Source organism: Megascapheus bottae, chromosome 15 (assembly GCF_031878675.1).
Source record: "Megascapheus bottae isolate mThoBot1 chromosome 15, mThoBot2.hap1, whole genome shotgun sequence".
In the NCBI taxonomy this organism is placed as follows: domain Eukaryota; kingdom Metazoa; phylum Chordata; class Mammalia; order Rodentia; family Geomyidae; genus Megascapheus; species Megascapheus bottae.
Window position 1 is genome coordinate 24,080,076 of NC_143523.1, and position 27,391 is coordinate 24,107,466.

Genomic DNA, 27,391 nt, shown 5'->3' on the forward strand with positions numbered 1-27,391 from the left:
CTCAAATGACCTCCTCCAAAATGCTACTCATATAGCTACAATTGTACTACCCCTTTAAACGTTATCAGGATAACCTAGCTCCTAGTCTCGGCCAACTCTTGACTGAAATGATGCTACCTCAAGACTCCACTCAGAGAATTTTTATCTGTGAGGAAAAAGGTGAGGCAACTATTTTTTTGCTGTATGGTAAGTAGTCATATACCTTAATGTCAATGCCTTAGCAATATCTATAGCTTTGTTCCAGTTAAAATAATATGCTGTTTAAAAGCACTCCTTTACTGTAATTATGAAAGGCACTGGCCTTCACATAAAATTATTTTTATAGAATCTGCTAGTGCAGGAAGACTGAAGTTAGAGGCCAGTCTGAGTAGAAAAGTTTGAGAGAAATCCAAAATCCAGAAAAAAGAAGGCTAGAGACATGGCTCAAGTAGTTGAATGCTAGCTTAACAAACACAAAGCCCTAGGTTCAAACTCCAGTATTACTGTCCTCCAAAGAAACATTTTACATCACTTTTGGGGTTTTTTAAATCATTTTTTAAATTATCTTTAAACAGTTGTACAGGGCCAGGAGCATGGCCTAGTGATAGAGTGCTTACCTAGCATGCACAAAGCCCCAGGTTCAATTTCTTGGTACCATACACACAGAGAAATCTGGAAGTGGTATGGTGGATCAAATGGTAGAGAGCTAGTTTTGAGAAAGCCCAAAGATGGTGCCCAGGCCCTGAGTTCAAGCCCCCCCTCCCCCAAAATGCTGTACAACAGAATCCTACAGTTCGATTCTTAGAAGAAACAAATAGAACTCAATATAACAAAAGAAAATTCTAATAAAGATACTGAGACTCCAAAGTTTTAAATACAGAGTTACATTAAATAAGAAATGTCAAAGCAAGATTAGTACATAGTTCACAAGTACTGTGCTAATTCTAGTCAATTTCTCAGGCATTCTATTTTTGTCGTTGGTGGTAGTGGTCATGGGGCTATCCCTGGGCTCTACAGCTTAAGGCTACTGCCCTGCCCCTTGAGCATCAGCCCCACTTCCCATTTTTTTAGTGATTAATTGGAGATAACAGTCTCACCTGGTTTTTTTGTTTGGTTGGTTGGTTTTTGCCAGTCCTGGGCTTGGGTTCAGGGCCTGAGCACAGTTGGGTTTTCTCAAAGCTAGGCCTCTACCACTTGAGCCACAGCACCACTTCTGGCTTTTTTCTATGTATGTGGTACCGAAGAATTGAATCCAGGTATTCATGCATTCTAGGCAAGCCCTCTACCTCTAAGCCAAACTCCCGGCCCAGTCTCACGTTCTTTAGTGCCCGGGCTGGCTTTGAACAGCAATCATCAGAGCTCAGCCTCCTGAGTAGCTAGGATTACAGGTGTGAGCCACCGTGCCCCCCAGTCATTCTGTTTTTATACTAGGGATTTCATCAAGAAGGTAGGTGATGAAGGGCTAAGTGTTGTGCATGTGTGTGCCTGTGTGTTTGGGGGGGGGAGTATGGTCACAAAGAAATCTGATACCTATATTATTGTGCTCCCCATCAATGTGGCACAAAGGTCATTTACTAGCTAAAGAAACAAATTTATGAAAGGACCTCCAGGATATTGAAACAAAAGCCATATAATGAATGATTGTTGTCCTTAATGTACTATGTTGTCTGTCTCTCATCTCCTTTGCTGTCCCTTGGGTATCTCATATTGTTATAGTATCTCACTTTGTTATCTGATATATTGAATTTATTTGTATTTGGTTATTTGAAATTTGATAGGGAAGGGGGGAAAACCAAGACAGGTGGGGGGGGAGGGTAATGGGTACCAAGACATGTGAAAGGGTATCAATGTATGTGAATTAATGCACCTTCTATCTGGCAAATATCATGTAACCCTTTTATTAATTACAATAAAAAATAAAAATAAAAAAGAAACAAATTTAGACAAAGCCTAACAACTAGAAACTTCTATTTTTCTCCTTTATTTGCTCCAGTTCTATTCAGAAGGTTGAAAGGTAGAAAAGCAGAAAGAAATTGAACATAAGAATTAAAGAATGAGGGGCCGGGAGTTTGGCCTAGTGGTAGAGTGCTTGCCTAGCATGCACGAAGACCCGGGTTCAATTCCTTGGTACCCCACATACATAGCAAAAAGCTGGAAGTGGTGCTGAGGCTCAAGTGGTAGAGCTCTAGCCTTGAGAAAGTCCAAGGACAGTGCTCAGGCCCTGAGCTCAAGCCTAGGACTGGCAAAAAAAAAAAAAAAGAATGAGGGCCAAGAGTTTGGCCTAGTGGTTAAAGTGCTTGCCTAGCATGCACGAAGACCCGGGTTCGATTCCTTGGTACCACATACATAGAAAAAAGCCAGAAGTGGTGCTGAGGCTCAAGTGGTAGAGCTCTAACCTTGAGAAAATCCAAGCACAGTGCTCAGGCCCTGAGCTCAAGCCCAAGACTGGCAAAAAAAAAAAAAAAATTAAAGAATGAGAGACTCCAAGACTTAGCATAAATAGATGAGCTACAGGAGAAATATATCCTCTTCATGTCCAAGAATATCATATTCTGGTCAAAAATGGAGGACAAGATGGCTTGTCCTGGACTTCAACTCTGGTGGCCAGAATGTGTCATTACTTCATTTCCTGATTTCCATTCTACCTTCACATATATCTTGATGCCTTAAGCTAAAAAGGACCCTTAAAAATCATGTTATTCAGGGTGCTGTGGCTCATGCCTGTAATTCTAGCTACTCAGGAGGCTGAGATCTGAGGATGGCGGTTCAGAGCCAGCCCAGCCACTAAAGGTACTAGAAAGCCTGTGAGACTCTTATCTCCAATTAATCATTAGAAAATGGGAAGTGGGGCTGTGGTTCCCAAGGTAGGGCAGTAGCTTTGCACTGAAGAGCTCTGGGACAGCCCAGAATTCAAGTCCCATGACCGAGGGCGGGGAAAAAAGAAAACATGTTGTATAACCATCACATATTAAAAATTAAAAAACTAGTCATGAAATTTACCTGAGTTAACAACTGTATGCATAGAAACTCAGTCTAGAATCTCAATCACCTATCAATTTAACTAATGTTAACACTATTATTGCTATATCACCCAGTTTTCCATCCAGTACATACTCAGAATATATGCTGAGCAAAGTTGAATCAGGAAGTTAATTGTGCTGCAAAAATAACCACATAATGCACATCAAATCCAAATATATTATCTACACCAATGCTCAGCTGCATTAATGTAAATGATTAGGATGACTTTTCTATCTCATTTCCACAAAAATGTGCCTCTTACACTGGACAAGGCATTATAACTATGGGAGAAAAAAATTTTTCTCTAAGAATCCACCAAAAAGAGCTTTAACTCAGAAATAAATAGCTATGTTAAATGAGTAATACAGAATGACAATTCTTTCAACTTTTACTTCTATATAATCCATAATTTCATAGATGCTGTTTTACTTTAATTAACCAAATATACTTTAGAAAAATTATTTTTATACTCATTTGAACAGCTATCTTAAACCAGTATAAAGATCTTTAACTTTTATTTATTCTTTTTTGTGGAGTTTCAAGAAAGAACTATTACCCCATGCCTAAGAGAAGAATAATGCTTATTTTCAAACTCTGCTGGCAATAAACCATGTCAATTACATTCTCTTTTTATTAAGTTTAGGCTCTACAAATAAAGTATGGTAAAGAAATACAAATAATAGTAGAAAAGAAAAAAACAAGATAAGCTACTGTTTAATGAGTATTTACAATGTCAAAAGGACTATGTTAAATATTATACACATACTAACTCACTTGATTCAATTACAACATTACAAGATAGCTTTAATTTTATGGATAGGCAACCTAGAGCTTAAATAACTCAATTAACCAGTTTCTAAGTATTGGTTAATTAGTCTCTGTACTTAACTACTATTGAGACTGCCAGATACTCTGCATGATGGTCTGTGTCATAATAATGTATTAATTTCATACATATTCCCAATCTTCTTAGACTATGTGTAAATAAATACAAAGCAACCAGAAAGGTCAGACTGTTGCTTCAATAATTAAGAAGAACAATCAAAGTAACAAAAGAACTTTAATGCTTTCGTGGCATATCTATTCCAACTAACCTTCTAGACTTAAAAGTGCTGACAATAATAATTCGCTATTGTCTCTGAAATTTCCTCATTCACCTTGACTCACCCTCCAAGCCATATGGTAAAGAACCTCACCAGGTGTCAGGAGAAGAACTCCTCCTCTTCTATTTCCCATAAGAATAATTTCTATACTACTTCCCCCTGCTCCCTAAGAATTTGGAAACATCCAGAGGTACATGAAATATGGGACTAACTCAACTGGTAAAAAAAATTAATTAAAATTAAAACAAGAAACGTACAGCAAATAACAACTGTAGATAGTATTTTCAGATTCAATCTTGCACAGAACATCTTAATAGTATTTTAACTAGTTTTTCATAGACATACAAAGTCTTTGTCCCTCTACGTGTGGTTGAACAAAGAATTCAGCTTGTACAATGAGAAGAAACGTTCATGGAAAAATCTGAGTATCAGGATACAGGATACATATTCCACTATGATCTTGAAAGCCCCCAAAGACATAACAAGTTTTCTCACAACACAACTAAAGTCTTAAGCTTATTTTATACTCTACTGGCTATATCTAATTATCAGGCATTGGCACCTACTGATTTCATACCAAATATCCTAGGACATAGGTCTCAGCTGAGTCTCTTTCATAATCCACTGACATAGTAACCCCAGGGCTGACCAACTTAACTGCTTCAAGTTTAATATTAGCATTGGTTACAGACCACCTCTGAAAATACCCAGATAAGCCTTAATATAACTGAGCAACAGCAATATAATATCCAATAGAATAGCAGAGCAAAATGTAAGCTTCCCAGTCTGTATAAATGCCTAGCAACAGAGAGCAAGAGAGAAGGCAGAAATAAAAAACCCTGTAAGTACTTTCCTTCACTACATAGCTCAGAGTCTATGTTTAACATTAATTTCTCTTGTTTGAGTTAAACTGACATCCAATAGACGACAAAAGAAAAGGAGCTCAAATGGGTAAGATTTGGGGGATTCTATCTCAACCCTGACATGCACTACAATTTGGTATTTTCTCCCCTTTAGGATGCACACAGACTAAAGCTAATAAACCACAAAGTCAAGGATACTATATTTAATCAGTGCTTAATGTCTACATATAGTATCTTAATTGATTGATTTCAACTACAACTAAGCAGGATTTACTGTTATCTCAAGTTCCTGGATCAGATATCTGAACCTTAAGTCACTTAAGGTCACCATGTTCCTAAATGTTGGTTCAGATGTCAAAGCCCTTACATTTAACTTTTTTTTTTTTTTGCCAGTCCTGGGCTTGAGCTCAGGGCCTGAGCACTGTCCTTGGACTTTCTCAAGGATAGAGCTCTACCACTTGAGCCTCAGCACCACTTCCAGCTTTTTTCTATGTATGTGGTACCAAGGAATCAAACCTGGGTCTTCGTGCATGCTAGGCAAGCACTCTACCACTAGGCCAAACTCCCGGCCCCACATTTAACTATTACACTAGACTAGAATAGCTTTTAGAATACCTTTTAAAAGTATGATAGAATAAAACACAGCAGAAATAACCTAATAAACATCAAAGTATAGTAACAACTAAAATGAATAATTGTAAAGAATATAAAATCTATATACACAGAAATATAGTCAGAGCTCTATTATCTAACTCCTCTCTCCACACTTGCTCTCTCTACCATACTCTTTCATACTTGGTATACCAACACATATGAAAGCCAATTGTGCCTGGTGAGACACCAAAAGAGGCAAGTTTCATGTTAAGAAGGCAAAGAAAATATTAGGAAGTTAATGAACGCTTTTCTCCTATGCTGCCTGAAAGTTTAGTAATTAAGAGTTTCAAGTATAACAATTACTTTAGACTACATCTTCAGAGAAATGTTATTTTAAGGATCAGAAAACTGGTACAGAGGGCTACAGACTGCTTTCAGAGAATAATCTACTGAACAAACATTGCCCAGACACTTAAAGGGCATTCTAATCTATTATTCTTATGACTCAAAAAGAAAGATAAATGTTAAAGAAAGATAAAGGTTAATAATAGGTATTGGTATTTTCTCATCATCAAACAAATATTTAAGTTTATACACTGTACTGACATCTACACTGGAGTAGTAGAGATTAAAATCTAGGATTGTATGTAACAATGTAATTTGAAACACATGAATAAAAATGCAACCTCTCCACTTAAGGTGTCTCTACCTTAAAGATATAAGGGGGAAAAAAAAAAACAAAGAGATCATTGGAAACTGTCAAATATAGGTGCCACATAAAGTGAAAGGTAATGAATGACAGAAACTCAAAGGAAAGAGATATCACACAAGGCCTAAAATGGCCGAGGAAAATGTCATGAAATAGATGGTACTGGATGGAGATAGGCTAATATTTAGATTGAGAATTTTAGGGAAAACATTCCAAACAGAAAGAATAAACATATGAAGAGGTAGTATATCAGAAAGTACTATTTTAAAGACAACAGAAACTACTGGCTTACTTAGTTCAAGCTGCTATTACAAAGTACCATGTTTCAACTGGCTTATGAACAATAGAAATCTCACAATTTTGTCAGCTTGCAATCCAAGATCAAGGCCAGGTTCTTGTGAGAGCTCTCTTCTAGCATGCAGAAGGCAGACTCTTCCTCACATTCTCATAAGGCAGGAAAAAAGTGAGATAGTTCTCTAGTATTGTCTTACACAAGTATTAATCTAATTCATGAGGGCTTTGTCCTCACAACCAAATCACTTTCCAAAAGCCTTGCCTCTAAAAAAACACATTTGGGATTAACTTTCCACACATAAATAATGGGAGAGAAAGAAGGTATATTCAGTTCATAATACTAGCTAGGCAAAGTCCAAGGTGTATTTTAGGAAAGCTATAACAGATTCTGTCAGAAAGATAGTATTCAGCTTAAAAGATTTTCAACACCAAGTTTTAGACATTAGCATCCTATGTAGGAGATAATCAAGCCGAGACTAGAACAGTACTAGTCTTTCTAGGTCTTGCACTTCCCCTGGATCATTACATTTGCCCTTACCATTTGCCCCTGTCATCTGTTTTAAATATATATCTCACTACAGCGAAAACAGAGATAGTTTCTTGCTATCTCTCCCTCTCCATCTCCCTCTCTCATGCTTCCTTCATCCAATGGTAGCTATCCCAACCAGTAACGTATTTAATCTAAAAACACAAAACAGAATCAACAGGATGAATGAGCTCCAAAACAATGGGTCTTAAATTTAATCTTAGAATTAGACAGTATAATTAGGACAATCAAATACACTTGCATGGTGGGAATCCCTTATCTTAAAAGCTTTGGGCCGAAACTGCTTCCAGTTTCAGGGTTTATTAGATTCTAGAATATTTACATAGACTTGATCAACTGAGCATCCCTAATCCAAAAATCTGAAATTCATTCCCTGATATCTGAGACTATACAATAAGCCATGTATTTCTGAAACAATACTAGCCAATAGTATTTGTGTGGGTATTAGTGAATCAAATCAAAATAAGCAATCAATAAGTCACATAGACATATTTGCCTGAATAAAGGCCCAGCCATTATGGATCTAGAAATAGTCACTGTTATTATTACCATCATTTCCCTGACCCTTACAGTTTCATTTCCTGGTGCATAGTCTCTTCAAAATTTAAATTCCATGTAATCCAGCCACATAGTTTTGGTGAGAAAATTAAACAAAAACACCTTTAAAGAATGAGCTCACGCCTCTAGTTACTCAGGAGGCTGAGATCTGAGGATCGTGGATCAAAGCCAGTCCGGAGCACAAAAGTCCCTGAGACTTTTATCTCCAATTAACCACCAGAAAACTGGAAGTGGTGCTATGTGTGGCTCAATATGGTAGAGCACTAGCCTTGAGTTGAAGAGCTCAGGAACAGCACCCAGGCCCAGAGTTCAAGCCCCATGACTGAAGGAAAAAAATACGTCCACCAAACAAATTTAGCTTTTTGTTTCACATTCTTTTTTTTTTTTTAATGCTCCAGAGGTCTTTATTTTATTTTATTACATTTCTTAGGCCATGAATTCATAAGGAACAGGTTCTAATAGCTCAGCCTCCTTTCCATTGGTTCTCACAAGTGTGCTTCTCTGGCTAGAACAGGGTGGCACTTCAGTTGAACCCAGGTTTCTTTTCTTTGGCTTTCTTCTTTTTCTTGTCATTTTTCTTTACTTATTTCAGGAAGTTATCTTGACTCTTAGAGTGCTTAATATTCTCAATTCACACATTAATCCTCTTGGCAAGGATCTTGCTCTTAACTTGCTTGTTCACAACAATGCCAACAGCATGCTGGGTAACACTGTAGACCCTTCCAGTTTTGCCATGGTAACATTTATGGGACATTCCTACTTGAACAGTACCCATTCCCTTGATGTCTACAATATCACCCTTTTTGTAGATTCTCATGTGTGTGGCCATGCTTCCTGAAGGGACTAGAGAACATGTACCGGGTACTTTTCCTCTTTCCCTTTATGTTCATCATTTTGGCAAATTACTGGAAGATGGCAGTTCCAGCCAAAAGCTTTGTTTCATACTCTTATGAACAAAGTGTAACAATTAGAATAGCTTCCATTCTGCTTACTTGTAAAACCTAAATTGCTCGGTTTCCTTCCTCATCTCATCTTTAACTTACTTATAGCCACTTCATTCTGCTGTCCACCTTCCCAAACTGCTGCTCAACAATTCACAGGCTGTCACAGATTGTTAGTATTGCATTTGGGGACTTAAGAAGTACTCTTGTGGGACAGTACAGTGTATTAGTACAGCATTTTCCCAGACACAATGTCAGTCTTTATAGCCAGCTGCAAATTAGCTTCTTCTTAAAAAAAAAATAATACTCTTAATAAGAGAGGTACAAGGAGATTTTTAAATACCCATGATTAAAACTCACTTTGGTTTGCTCTGAGACATAAGCTGTTTCAGTCATGCACACACACACAAAAAAAACCCCTAAACTATCTACTTATATAAACCATGCACAACCTCTGGGATTTCTGATACTACCAAAAAATATAAGAATGTTAATTTCCTCCTTTTTTGTGCTTATAGCTCCTCAACTTTTTACACTACTTGAGAACAATATTTAAACACAAGCTTCAACATTAATATTTATTAATGCACTACATCTAACTGCAAAACAAAACCATTTTAAAAAAATATTCTAAACCAGGAATTATAACACAATCTGGTAACACTAGCCTTTGGGATGCTAAGGTTGGAAGATCAAGAAGTCAATGAGCACACTGCTTAAAAAAAAAAAAAAAGCTAAAACAACAAGCTCAGTACTAGTGGCTCATACCTGTAATCATCACTACTAAGAAGACTGAGATTTGAGGATCATGGTTCAAAGTCAGTGCAGGCACGCACGCGCGCACACACACACACACACACACACACACACACACACACACACACACACACACAGCTAGAAATGGAGGTATAGCTTTAGAGGTAGAGTGCTATCCTTGATCAAAAAAGTTCAGGGACAGCGCCCAGGATCTGAATTCAAGCCCCAGGATAGGCACATAGGCACAGACACAGACACATAAACACACACAAAGGAAGAAGAAAACAAAGTAAGAAAAGGAAAATCACCAAAACCATGTTGCTATAGTTTCTATCAAAGTTCTGTCATATGATTGAGCAGCACATGAGTACAGTACCAATTGTGTCAAGCACTCTGATTCACATGCCTTTATACTATTATACATGAAAGACTGAGAAGAGCCTAACATTTAGGTAAAAACATCTCACAGAACAGTAGCTCATATGAAGTTACTTGTCTTCTCTGAAGACAAACATGTTAACTGAAAAGAAGTAACTATAGGGAAATATTAGGCATTAAAACTGGTTATCTAATTCTTTTTCATTTTCAAGTTCTCTAATAACATTATTCATCCTGCTTTATTATATTTTACTAAGGTTTTAAAAATAGCCATCTATTCTTCCTGAACAAATTAAACCCTTACAATAACATTGCATCTCTGTAGTTCCCATTATAAATTATAAGACAGCTAGAGCTTGATAAGGCTAATTCTCAGTTACAGCAAACAAAAAGACTAAACAAAACAAAGCTAGTAATCCAACTCTAAAAACTCTACCACAAACACTAATACTAAGAAAGACAGTGAACAAAAGCAAGAAAAATCTACTGAAGACTTTACTAATTCTTCCTAAAAATTTACACCCTGAAACTTATATGACTTACAAAACAGGATAACATTCAAGTAATACATGTAAAGCAAACAAAAGTAATAACTCGGGGCCGGGAGTTTGGCCTAGTGGTAGAGTGCTTGCCCAGCATGCACGAAGATCCGGGTTCGATTCCTCAGTACCACATACATAGCAAAAAGCCGGAAGTGGTGCTGAGGCTCAAGTGGTAGAGTGCTAGCCTTGAGAAAGTCCAAGGACAGGGCTCAGGCCCTGAGCCCAAGCCCAGGACTGGCAAAAAAAAAAAAAAAAAGTAATAACTCGTAAAATATTCCTAAGAGTAGGCAAGTTACCACACTTATTTAATAATGCAACTCTACTATATGCAAACAGACTGTGTCTGAAGGCAAATTGTACGAAATTTTCCTTCTTATAACGGCCTCACTTGGAAATAATAGTAACAAGAATTACTTTTGGGGAGGGGGGGTCACAGGGCTTGAACTCAGCCTGGGTGCTGTCCCTGAGCTCTTCAGCTCAAGGCTACTGTCCTACCCTTGAGCAAGCCCCACTTCCCATTTTCTAGAGGTTAATTGGAGATAAGAGTCTCAGGTCCTTCTGTGCCTGGGCTAAAGTTGAACCCTGATCCTCAGATCTCAGCCTCCTTAATAACTGGGATTATAAGAGTGAGCCACCACACCCTGTACAAGAATTACTTTTATAAAAATATATAATATTTCTTTGACAGTTACTTGACTTTCATCACATTTTGTAAATACTAAGATTCTGACATTATAGGATTGAATTGATAAAAATATGAATGGGACCCAGTTTCTCACTTCTGGATGGAGTTATAAACATGTAACGAGACAGAATAAACCTGTACTATTAGACTGAAATCAGAATACACACACACAATTCATATCTATCTTTTTCACAGATGTTTACTGAAAAGGGCTTAAACAACACTACCAAGTAGCAACTAAAATAAAGAATCCAAATTGTTGCTTGTAAAACCATTCCCTATTAAAAGGAGAATGATACAAGGGATAGCAATGATCAAGATGCATGTTATCACAAGTTAATAGATTAAATTTAAAGCTCTGTGTACTTGAAGATAATTAATTTTTTTTAAGTTTTAAGTGGAACAAGAGCTCCTTGAAAAAGTTATACATTCTAGGATTAGGACCTGACTGAAAAGTGAGCCTAGACTATAGTGATTAAGTGCTCAAAGTATCAAAAGGAGACAGAAATCCTCTTGAAGGGGTTCCCAAAGGCCAAATCAGAAACAAAACCACACCAAATAAAGTACTACCAAAACTAAATGTAGAAAGAATGAGAGAAATGAAAAATCATCAGTTAGGAATCACACTTCAGTCAGAAGTCACCAAAGGACACTTAAATTAGTTCATGACAATTCAGGGAATAACAAAATCTCAACATATTTTTCCACAAGATATTGTCAAAGTACTATGTAATTCATAAGTTGTAAAGAGAATGAAATGTCAGTGATCTATACACTTAAAAATTAAAGCATAAAAATTCACTTCATTAAATTCATTTTATCACACAAAATAATTACAAAAAAGAAAACAGTTAACTTTACAGTGAAAAGCCTTTATGAAGTGATTCAAGATTACATATATCAATATTTCATGCTTCCTTGTCTGCCTTGAGAAGTACATTAATTCGGCAGTACTCTTGCAAGAAATGGATAACCTGAATCCAATATCAGGCATCCAATTTGGAGGCATTCTATAAAAATAAGTAGCCTGTAGTCTTCAAAAATACCAATATCATGAAAAATTTGAGCAAAACTGAGAAACTACTCTAGATTAAGGGATAATGACAACTGAATGCATTAACAAGCTGTAGATCATATTAAATCAATGCTAATTTCCAGCTTTTGACAATATAAATGAATGTATAGAAAATAAACAATGACATTATTTAGGCAGAAGGGGCAATAAGGTCTATACCTTTGTCTAACAAGAAATTTAGTCATGAAGCACATGACATCAGCAGACTGCATATCCAATGGTGGTCTCAAAAGCTTCTAAGAGCTGAAACTCTTGTCACCTGATGACACCAAAGCCAAAGTAACATCAAAACCTGTGTTAGTCAATGTTTATCATAACGCTGGTATAAACAAGCATACTAAACTTCGAGTTGTATAGTAATATAGTACACACAATCACATCTGGAATATAGTAGGCAGTTGATAATAATTATAAATGTAATGTTCCAGTTTGTATAATTATATTATAGCTTTTATCATTATTTTAGATTGTAGTACTTATGAAAAATTCCGTATAACGGTCTGCTATGTTTCAATGTCTCCAATGCATCAAAAAGCCACCTGGAATTACTGTCCTACACTGACTAGATTTGTTAAGCATGATGTTCACACAATAATAACCCAAGGATACATTTCTCAGAACGTATTCCCATCATTAAATGCCACATGACTGTGTATATGTTAGATGGTGCAACAGAAGGCAAAAAGGAAACAGTAAAGTATTAATATTGGGGATATTTGAGTCAATTCTTTCCACCATCCTTAGAACTTTTCTTCAGTCTGAAACAATACCAGCAAAAAAAGATGTCAGCACAGTACCTGGCACATGACCTACGTTCAAATTCCTGATAGCTGTTAGCTGTTGTTAATAAGACCATAATCTCACGATTCTGTGCAAAAGATGTTCTCTTGATTCAAGAGGTACATACTTTTATAGTGGGAGAAAATAGGAGGAACAAAAATGTATGTAGTATGCTCCAGTTAAACACACAAATACCTAAGGCATAGAAAATACACACTGTTACTAGTGGTAGCCTCTGTGCAGTGAAAGAGTCATTCTTACTTTCATCCTCAAACTGCAACATTTTCTTTTTTTTTTTGCCAGTTCTGGGCTTGAGCTCAGGGCCTGACCACTGTCCTTGGACTTTCTCAAGGCCAGAGCTCTACCACTTGAGCCTCAGAACCACTTCCGGCTTTTTTCTATATGTGGTACTGAGGAATCGAACCCGGGTCTTCATGCATGCTAGGCAAGCACTTTAACCACTAGGCCAAACTCCCGGCCCCTGAAACATTTTCTTATAAAGATGACATCTGTTTCTTTTCCAAAAATTAATTTTAGAAATTAAAGGTATAGCCTATTGTTAGTTACATTTGAGTACTGTTATTAGTTTCACCTTAAAATTTTAATGATCGTATATTACTTAAGAATGTTCTACCCTATGTTCAGACTCCACCATCACAAACAATCAAAACATATACTAGTCTCTCAATTCATTTCAGTATTATGCAATGAGTAGCATGTACACACACAGTAATTTTGTTTCTTCACAAAAATCTTTTTTTTTTTTTTTTTTTTTGCCAGTCCTGGGCTTGCGCTCAGGGCCTGAGCACTGTCCTTGGACTTTTTCAAGGCTAGAGCTCTACCACTTGAGCTTCAGCACCACTTCCGGCTTTTTTTTCTATGTATGTGGTACCGAGGAATCGAACCCGGGTCTTCATGCATGCTAGGCAAGCACTTTAACCACTAGGCCAAACTCCTGGCCCCGTTCACAAAAATCTTACTAACAGAACAGTAAATTTCTTTTAAGACATAAACCCACAAAGATGGAGAACAGGAAAGAAGAACAAGAAAACTTTTTTTTTTTTTTGCCAGTTCTAGGGCTTGATCTCAGGGCCTGAGCACTGTCCTTCGGCTTTCCTCAAGGCTAGCACTCTACCAACTGAGCCACATCTCCACTTCCAGCTTTTTCTGTGTATGCAGTACTGAAGAATCAAACTCAGGGCTTCAGGCATGCTAGGCAAGCACTCTACCACTAGGCCATACTTGCAGCCCCAATAAAACGTCAAAAGTTGAAATATATAAAGCTTTACATAACATTAGTAATCTTTTATCAAGGGGATTAGCTGATCAAATACTCTAGAGAATAAGTTATGATCTTATCATTCTTTGATAACAGGATAATAACCTAGACAAACATAGGAGGAATGGAAAGCAGGGAAGTAAAAAAGCCTGGTAACTGGGGATTCTTGGATAATAAAAGAAAACCAATCCACACAGAGTTTATATGACAAACAGGCACATTGAAGGCAGTCATAACCTGTTATCGAGCCTGTAGGCTTCAAAAATATCAATATTTTTCAGCCACAGTACCCATCTAATCAAGCACAACTACTAGACATTCCACCTAAATAAGACAGCAAATGAAAAGATACAAATGCTCCAACAGTACTAGGAATTAAACCTGAGTGGAAAGTCTAAGGACTGTAACAAAGAGAAATCATCCCAGAAAAGTGTGCAGTAGGTTTAGAAATTAAACTTAAACAGTAAGAATAAGGAAAGTCTACAGAAGTTTGGGGGAGCTTTTTCTGCGGGGAGGGAGAAAGGGAAGGGAAGAACTGATAGATTACTATAATTAACCTTGTAGAAAACCACAGTGAGAGGGTATTTAAGATACTATGAAATTTGCACTGGCATAACAATATAAATACAATACCAACAATATGATTTAACCAAATACTGTAACTTAGTTGGGAAGGGAAAGCAACAGGGGAAATGATTATTTAAAGAGTAAAACCTTCTCTACCATAATGGAAATCCCATACATAATGAATAAATCAGTTAATGAAAATATAGCATTATAAATATACTGTTTTTAAATATGGAGATATGCACTATCGAAAGAAAAAGGATAGGGCTGGATGTTTAGCTCAGTGAAAGAGTGCTTGCCTACTAAGTGCAAAGCCCTAAATTCAGTCTTCAACATGTCAAAAAAGAAAAGGAAAAAAAAACTAAAAAGAAATAAGGAGTTGAAAATGGTTAGAGGCGGGGGTGGGGGGGTGGGGGGGGTGGAGGGTAATGGGTACCAAGACATGTGAAAGGGTATCAATGTAAGTGAATTAATGCACCTTCTATCTGGCAAATATCATGTAACCCTTTTATTAATTACAATAAAAATATATTTAAAAAAATAAATAAATAAATAAAATGGTTAGAGGAGACTAGAGAGTAGGGATGGTGAAACAAAAACTACTCACTAGGGCCGGGAACATAACCCAGTGGTAAGAGTGCTCAGCTAGCATGCACAAAGCCCTGGGTTCAATTCCTCAGTATCACATACTAAGAAAAGGCCAGAAGTGGTCCTATGACTCAATGGCAGAGTGCTAGCCTCCAGCAAAAAGTGTCCAAGGCCAATGCCCAGGCCCTGAGTTCAAGCCCCAGGAGTGGCAAAAATAAATAAATAAATAAATAAAATACTCACTGCATTTTGTTACAAATCCTTTTTACTTTTAACTGTTTTAAAATTTTCTCTATAAGCTATATATCTACTGGTAGCATATAAAGAATAATTTACAAACAAAAAGCACTAGTTGTTCATATATATAAACATAGCTTCTTGGGAGCGAAGGTCAAGAAAATCATGGTTCAAGGTCATCATTGGCTGACCTTCATGAGACCCTAACTCAACCAATAGCTGGGCATAGTGGTTGTGCCTGTCATCCCAGCTTTGCAGGAAGCAGAGATTATGAAACTCCTAGTTCTAGACCAGCCCAGGCAAAAGTAAAAGACTCTAAAGCCTGTAGCTCACGAATACAATCCCAGTTACTTAGGAGGCTAGGAGCTAGAAGATCATAATTCAAAGTCAGCCCAGGCATTAAAACCCATTAAACACTATCTCCAATCAATTAGCAAAATACTGGCCAGGAAGCATAATTCAAATAGGAGAGCAAGATACTCAGATAAGAGTTCAAAGACTCAGTGCCTCAAAAGTTAATGATGGAAAACAGAACAAAAAGCAACACATCTTTTTGGCCTGTAATCCTACCTACTTAAAGAGGCTAACACCTAAAGATTGCAGTTTGAAGCCAACTAGGGAAGAAAAGTCCCCGAGTCTCCAAATAACCACCAAAAAACTAGAAGTGGCACTGTTACTCAAAGTGGTAGAGTACTAGTCTTGAGCAAAAAAGGTCAGGGACAAGCTGGGTGTAGAGGCTCACACCTGTAATCCTAGCTACTCAGGAGGTTGAGTTCTGAGGATTGCAGTTCAAAGACAGCCCAGGTACTACAAAGTCCTGGAGACTCTTATCTCCAATTAACCTCTAGAAAACCAGAAGTGGCCCTGTGGTTCTAGGGGTAGGGTAGTAGCCTTGAGCTGAAGAGCTCAGGGACAATGCCCAGGCCCTGGAGTAGGGCAGTAGTCTAGAGCTGAAGAGCTCAGAGCTCAGGGACAGTGCCTAGGCCCAGAGTCCAAGCTCCACAACCAACAACAACTCTACAGACATAATGTTTTATTACATTGATTAATACGTATCTATGATATACAAACCCTTAGCCTAATTTTGATTATGTTCTAAAAATTAAGAGCCTGTGATTGTATATAGAGATTCCCTTCTTGAATACTTGTTAAACACATCATTTGAAATACGATGTAAAAATCAATGTTAATAAATTCTTTAATAAAAAATATAGAAGGAAAAAAAGTCAGGCCCTAAGTTCAAGCCTCAAGACTTTAAAAAAAAAAAAAAAAAGACAAACCAGGCACAAGTGGCTCATGGCTATAATTCTTCCTATTCAGGAGACTGAAATCTGTGGATCACGGTTCAAAGCCAGGCCAGGTAGAAAACTCTGTGAGATTCATCTGCAATTAAACACCAAAAAAGCCAGAAATGTTGCTACAGCTTAACTGGCAGAGGGCTAGCCTTGAGCATAAAAGCTCAGGACAGCACAAGTTCAAGCCCCAGGTCTGACCCCAAAACAACAAAAAGTACAAATATAGTATTTTCAATTGAGCCAGGCACTGGTGACTCATACCTGTAATCCTAGCTACTCAGGAGGCTAAGAACTGAGGGATGAGGTTCAAAGACAGCCCAGGCAAGAAAGTTCATGAGACTTATCTCCAATAAACAACTCTGAAAAAGCCAGAAGTGTTGCTGGGGCTCAAGTGGAAGAACACTAGCTTTGAGCAATAGAAACTCAGTGAAAGCACCCAAGCCCAGAGTACAATCTCCAGGACAGGCAAATTGAAAGGGACAAAAAAATCTGAGTCCTCAGTTCTATTCCATTGGTCTTTCAGGCCTGTTCTTGTGCCAGTACCAAGCTGTTTTAGTCACTATAGCTCTGTAATAGAGTCTAAAGTTTGGTATTGAAATTCCCCCTGCACTGTTCTTTCTAAGAATTGTTTTTGCTATATGAGGTCTTTTATTATTCCATATGAAATTTTGGATTGCCTCTTCTATTTCTTTAAAGAATGACATTGGGATATTGATGGGTATTGCATTGAATTTGAATTTGTAGATAGCCCTTGGCAAGATTGCCATTTTCATGATGTTAATTCTTCCAATCCAGGAGCATGGGAGGTTTTTCCATTTCCTCAGTTCTGCTTTAATTTCCTTTTTCAGGGTTTTAAAGTTTTCATCAAAAAGGTCCCTTACAGGACTTCTCATCCTCCTCAGTCACACACCCCACCATGGCTCCCCCTGGAATGCCCACAATTCCAGAACGCAAAGAAGTGTTGTCAGATGCCACCAAAGAGTCCACAAGGCGAGTTTCCAAGTTCAAAGCTGCCCAACTGCAGCAGAGAAGCTAGGCCACGCCAGCTGGGCTTGCTCAGCTTATGTCAGCGTGCCCGTACCACTCAGGCACCAGGTTGAGGTGGGGGGATGCCGCCCTGCTCACTGGCAGTCCAGCAGTCTGCATGCACCATTCTCCCAGAGCCGCCTCAGTTGGCTTTCCCACGCCGCCACCACAGCTTCGATTGTTTTCAGTGGGTACAGTTGGTCTGCATTGTTTTTCATGTTTCAGACTAAATACGGGCCTTGCTGTAACAGCCATGATACATGTGGGCCACATTAAAAAAAAAAAAAAAAAAAAAAAACCTCTTAAAATTCAAATCCAGTCAACGGTTCTGTCCCTTTGTATTTGCATTTTCAAGGCACTTATAGGTTCTGCAAGGCCACATGAAAAAAAAACTTCTTAAAATTCAAATCCAGTCAGCGGTTCTGACCCTTTGCATTTGCATTTTCAAGGCACTTATAGGTTCTGCATCGAGGTGGCTATTTGAGATGCTCTCTCCTTTCATTGCCACACTGTGCTCCTTTTCTTCTCTATTTTCTAGGTCTGAGACCAGGACTCAAACTCAGTACCTGGGGTTGCTTTCGCTCATTGGCTAGCGCTCTACCAGGCCAGCCCCACAGTATGCTTCTACCATGAAAGTGTGTGTGGCCGCTGGGAAAGTGGCTTTCTTTGCAAGAATATTTTGTAAAATGATTTATGTTTTCTGGGTTTTTTTCCTAAATAATGGTTTTATGGAAAAAAAAGGTCCTTTACATTCTTAGTTAATTCCTAGGTACTTTATTTTCTTTGAGGCTATTGCAAAAGGAGTTGTTTTCTTGATTGTTGCCTTGTTCCTCTCATTGTTGGCATATAGGAAGACGGTTGATCTTTGAGGGTTAATTTTATACCCTGCTACCTTGCCAAAGTTTTGAATCAGCTCAAGCAGTTTGGGAGTGGAGTCTACAGGGTTCTTCAAATACAGAATCATGTCATCTGCAAAGAGGGAAAGTTTCATTTCCTCTTTCCCTATTTGGATCCCCTTTATGCTTGCTTCTTGCCTTATTGCTCTGGCTAGGAATTCTAATACTATGTTAAAGAGGAGTGGAGAGAGTGGGCATCCTTGTCTTGTTCCTGATTTTAGAGGAAATGGCTTTAGCTTTTCGCCATTAAGTATAATGATAGCTGTGGGTTTGTCATACACAGCCTTTATTATACTGAGGAATGTTCCATTAAACCATAGACCTATGGCCACCTAATCTTTGATAAGGGAGCCAAAAAATAGAATGGAAGAAAGACAGCCTCTTCAACAAGCGGGGCTGGCAAAACTGGTTAAGCACCTGCAGAAAGCTAAAGTTGGATCCTTCTTTGTCACCCTGCACCAAGATTAACTCCAAATGGATCAAAGACCTCTAGGTAAAAGCAGATACACTGAAAACTTTACAAGAAAAAAATAGGAGATACACTAGGTCTCCTTGGCACAGGTCAAAACTTTCTTAATAATACCAAGAAACACAACAAATCTGAGAAAATCTGGATAAATGGGACTGCATTAAACTGCAGAGCTTCTGTATGGCAAAGAACATAGCTAGCTAATTAACAAAGTGGGAGATCTTTACTAACCATATCTAAAGTATATCACTCCAAAACTAATCTCCAAAGAAACAACCATCCCATTAAAAGATGGGTCAAAGACTTAAAGAGAGTCTTCTCTGAAGAAGAAATAAGAATGGCCTATAGACACATGAAGAAATGCTCAACATCTCTGGCCATAAAAGAAATGCAAATCAAAACAACTCTAAGATTCCACCTCACTCCAGTTAGAATGGCCATGATCAACAAATCTAGCAACAACAGATGCTAGAGGGGATGTGGCCAGGAAGGATCACTACTACAGTGTTGGTGAGAGTGCAAACTCATTCAACCACTATGGAAAGCAGTATGGCAGTTCCTCAAAAGACTAAACATAGAGCTCCCCTATGACCCACCAATTCCACTACTTGGCATTTACCCAATCGGCCAGAAACAAGGACATACAAAAGCCACTAGCACAACAATGTTCATTGCAGCACTATTTATCATAGCAAAGATATGGAACCAACCCAGATGCCCCTCAGTTGATGAGTGGATCAACAAGATGTGGTATTTATACACAATGGAATTCTATGCTACTGTCAGAAGGAATGACATTGCCCCATTTGTAAGGAAATGGAAAGACTTAGAAAAAATCGTAGTAAGTCAAGTAAGCCAGACTCAAAGGAACATAGGCTCAATGGTTTCCCTCATTTGTCATAATCAGTAGAAACCTTGAACTCTCCTAGCAGAGTTACAATAGAACAAAACCTAGATACATAAGGCCATGTATTATGACGCTAAATGAAAGGATCTCCAGGATATAGAGACAAAAGCCATATAATGAGTGTTTGTTGTCCTTAATGTACTATGTTATCTCTCATCTCTTTTGCTGTTCCTTGGTTATCGCATATTGTTACAGTATTTTACCTTGTTATCTGATATAATGGATATATGCGTACTTGGTTATTTGAAATAGGATAGGGAAGGGGGGAAACAAGATGAAGGGCATGGGTGGGGGGAGGGAAATGGGGACCAAGACATGAAAAATGTATGTGAAGTACTGCACCTTCTATCTGGTGAATATAATGTAACCCTTCTATTAATTACAATAAAAAATATATGGAAAAAAGGAGACAAAAAAATCATAGGAGAAAGTTCTCTTTTTTAAGAAGATTTTTATACTTCTCATATTGAAAGAGTATAAACACACAAAATATGAAATATTTTTAAAAATTTTAAAATTAAAAGCAAATAATTATCAGGAATGAGAAGACAAAATTCAGTAATTGTTATACTAGGAAGCCTGTAAGTCTGACCTTACTTACAAATTCATTAATGATCAGGAGACTGTGAAAATAGGGCATTTAATTAAATTTGTTCATTTATCTATTTTGGGAAGTACAATTAACAGCACTGTGAGAGAAAAGTAATATAAAAAGACAGAGATGGATTAAAAACATTGGCCAAAGCTCAATCAAACTGGTGAGATGGATGTGGACAAAACATTATAGGCTTAAAATCGTAAGAGGGATATCAGTGGCTTGTCATCAACTTTTTGCACACTGCTGTCATATGAGGTAGCTATAGTCAACATTTATGTTAAATGAGAATATATATGTGCATATATACATATATATACACATAATTTACAGAAAGGATTATGCTCATTATCCAAATTGGTTGGGGGTAAGAAGTGCTTCTGATTTTACAGCATTTGGGGTTTCAGGGTTTTTCAGGTTTATGAATATTCACTAATATACACACTAATTATATAATTACACTAGTTCTAAAAAGGACTACCAATAATGAATTAAACTGTCATGAGAGAGAGAGAGAGAGAGAGAGAGAGAGAGAGAGAGAGAGAGAGAGAGAGAGAGAAGAGCTGAGTATGTACCTCAGTGGTTCAGCACTTCCCCACATATACAAGGACCTGTGTCTCTAATTACTTGAAAGAGAAGAAACAGACTGAAAGAGCAAGAATAATGTCTTGTTCAGACCTTAAAAGTAAATTTATATATTAAAACCTTGAGTTTAAATGTTTTTTTTAATAAACATAGTGTAAGATGGTAAGTTAAAAATACCCTTAGTAACTTTAGTACTAATCAAGAAGACATTTACTCAATGACATTTTTAAAGCATGTGTGCAAGCACTGTTATTGGCGCTGAAACTCAGGCCTTCATACCCTTGTTTGTCTTTTTCACTCAAGACTGGTATTCTGCCACTTGAGCCACACCCCCACTTCCTATTTTCTGTTAGTTAGTTGGAAATAAGTCTCAGGAGTAGCTAAAGATTACAGGCATGAGCCACCAGCAACCCAGTCGTGTGTGTGTGTGTGTGTGTGTGTGTGTGCCACCAGCAACCCAGTCCTGTGTGTGTGTGTGTGTGTGTGTGTGTGTGTGTGTGTGTGTGTGTGTGTGTGTGTGTGTGTGTGTGTGTGTGTGTTAGGGTTAGAACTGCAGCTTTTTGTTGCCTATCTTGCTATCCTGGGGACGGTCCTCTCTGAGTCTCAGCTTCTTGAGTAGCTAGGATTTCAGCCATAAGGGAGGCTCAAAAGTGATACCACTTTCTTAACTCATTTTTAATCTATTGCCTTTCACTTCGGTAAATGCTTACCAGACTCCCAAGATAGCTTGCATCTATCTTCCATCCCACCCCCAAGTCTTTTTCTAATATGATTTTGACACTCCACCTGTGAGAAATGAATTCCAGGGAACCACCACTCTCCTTGAGTATACCAAGCTCTGACACAAGACAACTTCCAAGCCTAGTTCACAACAGGCAAGCTGGTTTTCTGGGAGTGTTCACTATGAAAACAGTCATCACTAAGTAGTGAAGCAGCTTAAATTAGCCTATGTGTGTGGAAAGACAATACATAGGTGTTCTGAAGGACCGTTAACTTCAACCCTTCAACCATGAGACTTGTGAGAGAAGCAGCCTTCAAGCTGTAGCTCCCAGCCATCAAGTCACAACCATCGTCAATCAATGTACAATTAGGCAGACCTATTTAAATAAGGCAATTTCTGCTCAAAGAACTTCATAATTCATCTCAAAAATATTCTAAATACCTACATAGACTTTGGTAAATAAATAACAAATATGGACTTCAGCTTACTAATGGTGTCAGAAAAAGATGTGTATACTAAGTTTATTAACAATATGTCCACTTAAGTACAGAAAGATAATCCTGCCACATATGGTTAATTTACAGTGTAATTTTGTACTTATGAACAGCTTCTTCCTTAGGAAAGCAAAATTTTAATAAACGCTGGGCCAGGAGCATGGCCTAGTGGAATAGTGCTTGCCTAGCATGCATGAAGCCCTGGGTTCAATTCCTTGGTACCACATACACAGAAAAAGCCAGATGTGGTGTTGTGGCTCAAGTGGTAGAGCACTAGCCCTGAGAAAGCCCAAGAATAGTACGGAGGCCCTGAGTTCAAGCCCCAAGGGTTGGCAAAAAAAAAAAATTCCTAAGTGCTTAGGATAAAAAGACTGGGAGAAGCCGAGCACCTGTGGCTCATACCTGTAATCCTAGCTTTTCAAGAGGCTGAGATCTGAGGATGGTGGTTTGAAGCCAGCCCAGGCAGGAAAGTCCATGAGACTCAACTCCAACAAACTATTCAGAAAAAGTTGGAAGTGGTACTATGGCTCAAGAGGTAGAGCACTAGACTTGCACACAAGAGGCTCAGGAGCATGTTTAAACTATACCATGAAGACTCGGGTAAATAACAGAACTTAAACTGGCTTGGTAGAAGCATGAAGAATATGTGAAATAAATACTTAAGTGGAAATGCTAGTTAAAAATTCCAGAAGTATGGGGCCGGGAGTTTGGCCTAGTGGTTAAAGTGCTTGCCTAGCATGCATGAAGACCCGGGTTCGATTCCTCGGTACCACATATGTAGAAAAAAGCTGGAAGGGGTGCTGAGGCTCAAGTGGTAGAGCTCTAGCCTTGAGAAAGTACAAGGACAGTGCTCAGGCCTGAGCTCAAGCCCAGGACTGGCAAAAATAATAAATTTTCAGAAGTATGTTACTTTATAACTATCTGATTTCCTTTCCTTTCCAAGAAAGCTATAAATATTTACAAGTCGTCCTCAAATAAAAGAAATCGACTCAATTCACTTCCCATCTCCTGACCATACTCTCCCAGTCGTTTGCTCACGCAATTGCTTGCATTTGCTTTTTGTCTCCCTCCCTTTAACTGTCAAACTTATGTCTCTTATTTCTGAGGCTGACCTTCTAAAGCTACCCTTCTCTCTACATCTCTGATTACCTAAATTTCTAACTGCCTGAGTAACTAGCTGTCCAGCTCAGTGTCTGTCACTTCTATTTTGCCTTTCTCTTCTCTATATTCACCCCATATTTGAGATATCCTTCTTGACATCGCTTAACTTTTACAAATAATCAGTATTATTATCCCTATTTTACAGGAAAATAGAAACTATGGACAAAAGGTACATAGCGTTTTTAAATATTTACTGGCATAAATCTGAAAGAATGTATACTTATGTGCTTCCCTTCTTTCTTTAATATGCTTCTTTCCACCACAAAAAAAATGTAAAACAATCCAATTGTAAGCAAATATTAACAATTATTTTAAGACATAAACTCAATATTTAAAAATGCTATGGACCTTTTGTCCAATTTAAACCTTGCATTATGTTCAGGGGTCACGAACTGTCAGCTATTAGCATATTCCATAAATTCATATCACCATGTTCTCAGGTTAAACTGAGAACTATACTACACAAGGTTCCTAATAACATTTCTGTTTTCATTCCTATGCTCAAATCAGCCATATTTATGAGAAAGAAAGGAGAGAGAGTGAGAAAGACAAAAGAGGTGAGAGGAAGGGAAAAGGAAGGAAGAAGGTAAAGTGGGAATGGGAAAAGAAATATTAATAAAACAAAAGTAAATCTAAAAAATGGAAAATTACAGAGAAGGTTAGCATGAAACAATGAAAATGTGCATTCCATAGACTTGTGAGGTGGAGAAATTTTCTCTTTAAACATAGGCTTTCTGTTGGCAAGCAACACTACATAACTTTTCTTCTATCTAATGCTCAGACAACTAGAATTTCTCTGTAATTCAATACACTGTTAGGACCTAACCAGCTCCATCCATCCTCCTTACTAGGCTCATTAATAGAGAACGAGAACTCTAAATACTTTCCCACTAGTTATGAGTGTCTTTCCTATGGAATACACAGAAACACAGTTCTCTTTCAACCCAAGAACAGTTCATTTCTTACTTCTCTTATTGGTGAGGAGTCATCAACAAATACAATTTAACAACTTAAAGAAATGTCTAAATTATAATTCAAGTTTGCAGTTGTCATCTTGTATGTTACCAGTTTTATACAGAGCATGAGGCCTAGTCTTCTAAATAATTGAGAATCTATAGTTTGTACATTAGTTCATTTTACTTATGTCTAAAGAATTGTGTAAATGCCAAACAAAAAATACACTGTTTTTTAAATTTATTCTAGTGGAATATTTGTATTAAACTAATGGAGACAAGGTCACAAATCCAAACTCCTTGTTTGCCACTTACCTTTGTAATGTTTCCAGGTTCCCTGGTCACAATCAACAATCTTAACCTTGGCTAACAAAGACATACTGATCATGTGAAGTATTAAGAGAGTGACTATAGAAGCAAAACCAAATCTATTACTATTAGAAAAATGTAATAATAAAAATTAGAAATATGGGGCCAGGAGTTTGGCCTACTATAAGAGTTCTTGCCTAACATGCATAAAGACACCAGTTCCATTCTTTGGTACCACAAACATAGGAAAAGCTGGAAGTGGCAAGGACATACCACTATGTCCAGCTTCCCTCTGTTGAGATGGAGTCCTGTGGATTTTTCTGGCCAGACTAGCCTGGAACTATAATCTTCCCAATCTCAGACCCTCATGTAGAATGACAGGTGTATCACTATACCCAGCCATGAGGTTGAGAAAGGATCTGTCAAACTTTTCTTCCCAGACTGGTCCCAGCCTTGTAAGTAGCTAGGATGGTAAGCATGCCACAGTATTGTATACAAAAATCAGTTGTGAAAACAATACCTAATTCATAACTAATAGTAACAATGAAACTAGAGAAGCATAGCCATACAATATCAAAAAGAAAAAAGGAAATATTTCCTCAATATCAGAAAGTGCAAATATCTGATTACTGAAGTAGCACTTAATGGGAGTAAACAAACAAAACTGCACTTTGAAAGTGTTACTAAGTGGGAGTTCTCAAAATGAAGGAGTTTTTTGTTTTCGTTTTTGTGAACAATTGTATTTCTAATAAAAAAATTATAGGAGGCGATATCTAATGCTGGAATTATAGATATGCATGCCAGAGTAGCTCAAGAGAATTTTGTTAAAGCCTGTACATCAAGTATAACTTGGGGCCAGGAGCCTGGCCTAGTGGTAGAATGCTTGTCTAGCATGCACAAAGTCCTGAGTTCAATTCCTCAGTACCACATACTTAGAAAAAGCCAGAAGTGATGCTCTGGCTCAAGTGGCAGAGTACTAGCCTTGAGCAAAAAGTGTCCAAAGACAGTGCCCAGGCCCTGAGTTCAAGCCCCAGGACTGGTAAAAAAAAAAAAAAAAAAAAAAAAAGGAAGGGGATCGGGAGTCTGGTCTAGTGATAGAGTGCTTGCTTGGTATCATGTAGACAAGCTGGAAGTGGTGCTGTGGCTCAAGTGGTAGAGCATTAGCCTTGAGAAAGCCCAAGGACAATGCTTAGGTCCTGAGTTCAGTCCCTAGGACTGGCAAAACAAAAAAAAGGGATAACTATCTTCATTTTACAGATAAATTTCCTAGAAAAGTCCTAAATCATGTTTTCATCAGCATCACAGACAACAGTAACATAATGAGAATTTACTTTCGCCTGACATTCCTATGCCTTTTATTATTATTTCTCATTTCATCCTAACAACAATGTTAGGTAGTAAATGCTACTAACTCCACTTTAAAAATTGGTAAATAGACTCAATGAAGTACATTTGTCCAAAGTTAAAAAACTAGTAGTAAGTCACTGCACCAGAGCTAGTTCAATTTTGTACACTATGAGTGCCATTTTTACTGCCATTCTGTATTTTCTTTTTTTAATATTTTTATTGTAATTAATAGAAGGGTTCATTATATTCACCAGATAGAATGTGCATTACTTAACAATCATGGCTACCTTCTCATGTTTTTGTCCCCATTTTCCTCCCCCGGCCATTCTGTATTTTCTGAACCAAGTACTTTCCACCCAATGACTTCAGAAAATAAATAAATAAAACAGGGTAAAGATACCTCCGAACTATATATATATATATATATGTATATATATGTATATATATATATATGTACCATAAGACCCTGTACAAACTGATTTCAATTTCCTTTTCTCTACAAAGGAAAGAACAAAAAATAACCTGCTTAGAATCTCTGTGCTTACCCTACAGAAAATAGGCTGGAATATTAGCTAGCTATCCTTGGAATTCTGTGAACTCCAATATAACCAAGATAAATGAAAATAATCCTACTATTCCTGCCAGCATATGCACAGGTTAGTGAGTGGGACCATGTAAGAAGCAGAGCACGAGTTTAGTGCATGAATACTACGTGTAAGGGAGAAAAAGACAGATGAACTGCTGGAGGCTGGTTATCAATCAATTCAGAACCATAGCTGGAGACTTTTAAGTGCTTTCTCGGATGCCTGGACCTGTGTACAGCTTAAGAAAGGTTGTAACAGAGCATGAGAGGCAGATGAAGGCTCTGTATTGGAGAAAGGGAGGAAGCTAAATGATGAGCCTTAACATCTGGAAGTTCCACGGGCAGTAAGGCACTCCACCTTCACGTTACATCTTCACTAAGAAACCTGGCATACATCATTTGTATTAGTTCCCAAATGGCCATTTACTAAATCATTTGATCCTATTAACTCATTTGATCTTTTATAAAAAAAAAAAATGAATGTAGTTTTAAAATTCAGCCGACCAGGACTAGAGACAGGAAGAACATTCTCCAAAGCTTTTTGCACGCCATGT

General features: G+C 37.7%; 1 protein-coding gene across 3 annotated transcripts in view; it reads right to left on the minus strand.

Moving 5' to 3' along the window:
• R3hcc1l (R3H domain and coiled-coil containing 1 like) overlaps window positions 1–27,391 on the minus strand; it is a 79,967-nt gene that overhangs the window by 51,735 nt on the left and 841 nt on the right. Inside the window, exon 1 of one of the 3 annotated variants that reach the window (XM_090346105.1) lies at window positions 597–706. The exons of the other annotated variants lie outside the window; for them this stretch is intronic. The gene's annotated coding sequence lies outside the window, so the exon portion shown is untranslated. Of the gene's footprint in view, window positions 1–596; window positions 707–27,391 lie in introns of those variants that run through there. 3 annotated transcript variants of the gene reach the window in all.